The following is a 1,859-nucleotide window of genomic DNA, read 5'->3' as shown; positions in this document are numbered from 1 at the left end:
TGATAAGAAGCAGCTTGCCAACACCCATATATTTCTTACTGGGCGAGTCTACTTGGCAATACTGATTATCCGAGAGCTCCCTATTACGTTCATTGGTCTGAAAACAACTCATAACCCAACTGTTCAAGTCCTTTACCAGTTTTTCAAGCTTTCTATCAAAGGAAAGTTGGAATGTATTGCTTCTTGTCATCAACAGGCATTTCAAAAAGAGGGTAATTAACCAAAATCAAGAGTTCTTTGGTCGAGTTAGTAACAGGCTTCCCCTTTGTTCTAAATCCCTTCATAATCCCTTCTTGCCCAATTTTTCCAGTGTGGCCTGGATTTTACAAACCACCTCTTTCCTGGCCTGCCGGATGGAGTCCTGGCCCCCAGTTTCAACTGAATCCAGTTCCAGAAGTTCCTTGGTTAGCATCTCTTCCAGAAGCCAGTATGCTTTGTCTGTCTTTTTTCCTACAAACTCTTCTACTTCTTGCTCAAGATACTGGACCTTCTCCCGCACATGTATGGTTTTTTTTCATGCTTGGGGGAGTCCCTTCATCTGAAGATAAACACTCTTCAGCAAGATGATTACCCTGGTCTTGAGTGCTGGGATGTTTGTGAGTGGCATTACCATACAGATGAGGCTCAGCACTATACTGGACCTGGGAATACAAAAGCTCTGAACTGTCATCGTTCACTGATCCCAAGGACTCATACTGATGGACACTGCAAGGAAAGTTGTGCCGGCTCATGCCTTGATCTGCTTGGCTGTAGGCACAGGAGGAGTCCTTAGGCTGTGGGGGTGGCGGTGAAGGAGGTGGCTGAGAAGAGCCACTGCTAGGCCATGATGAAGTGCTTTCGTTCCTGTAGAGACTCCCCAGTGATGCAGAGGGTGCGGCTGAAGGTCAGGGGTACCAGGTTCCCATTTCATAAGCACCTGGAGGAGCCCATGAGGTTGTGGAACACTTATCAGGTTGTGGTATTAATCCCCATAAGGGTAATGGGGTACACTCATTCCAGTGTTCTGTGAAGCAGGATATCCTGGAACCTGCCCCCTAAGAGGGGGTGCTTCAGTCTGGCAGTCCTGCTGGGGGTATATCCAACAGGAGACTGGTGTTGGGCTGTTGCCAGGTGAAGGGTAGGTGCTTGGAACCTCTGTGGAGTAATTGGTCTGAGCATACCCAGGTGTGTAATAGGCCCCAGGGTATGAGGCAGTATTTCTCCCCAGGCCAGTGGGGGATGGTGGGCCATATCCCCCCTTTGTATAAGAATTCAAACTCTAGAATTCAAACCGGAAATTTGCATTTCCGGTACTTGGGTAAGGAGCCCGAGGTAGGGCAGCAGAATTCCAATAGAATTGTAACTAGGATATGGTGGCTGCTCCTGGTGGCCTCTGCCTGCATGACCTGGTTCTGATGCGCCTCCAGATGCCTAGTAGCCATTGCCTCCTCCTCCTTCCCCCTGGCCAGGTGGTCTTCTCTGGGCCGCCCCCGTGCCCCGCCAGGAAATGGGAGGCTGGGGAGGCTCGGGGTGCCAGGGGGTAGATGGGCGGAGGCGGGTGCACAGGCACATCTCCACCCCCAGGCCCATAGTAGCGGCCATAAGACAGGCCGTCACTGGGGTGGTAGCCCGAGCGCCTCACGGCCGACATGGGCTCTGCCGCCCCAGGCGCTTCCTGCCCCGCCCCCCACGGCAGGCCTGCCATGACCATTCTTACATGGATTTATATGTGCACATGTGAGTTTCACATGAGAGGCTGCGTGTATTGAATGAAAGAGCCTAGGCTTCAAAGGCAATGCTACTTCTGTTTAAATTTCCACATTAACGCTTACCAGTAGTGTAACCACAGGCAACTTAGATGTTGAATCCCTATCATTCAG

At 51.0% G+C, this 1,859-nt stretch overlaps 1 pseudogene; it reads right to left on the bottom strand.

Moving 5' to 3' along the window:
- Positions 1–280: 280 nt before the first annotated feature.
- LOC133051936 (BAG family molecular chaperone regulator 4-like) lies at positions 281–1,630 on the bottom strand (annotated as a pseudogene).
- Between the last annotated feature and the right edge of the window lie 229 nt (positions 1,631–1,859).

Source organism: Dama dama, chromosome X (assembly GCF_033118175.1).
Source record: "Dama dama isolate Ldn47 chromosome X, ASM3311817v1, whole genome shotgun sequence".
Lineage (NCBI taxonomy): Eukaryota > Metazoa > Chordata > Mammalia > Artiodactyla > Cervidae > Dama > Dama dama.
This window is presented reverse-complemented; position numbering and strand designations above follow the sequence as displayed.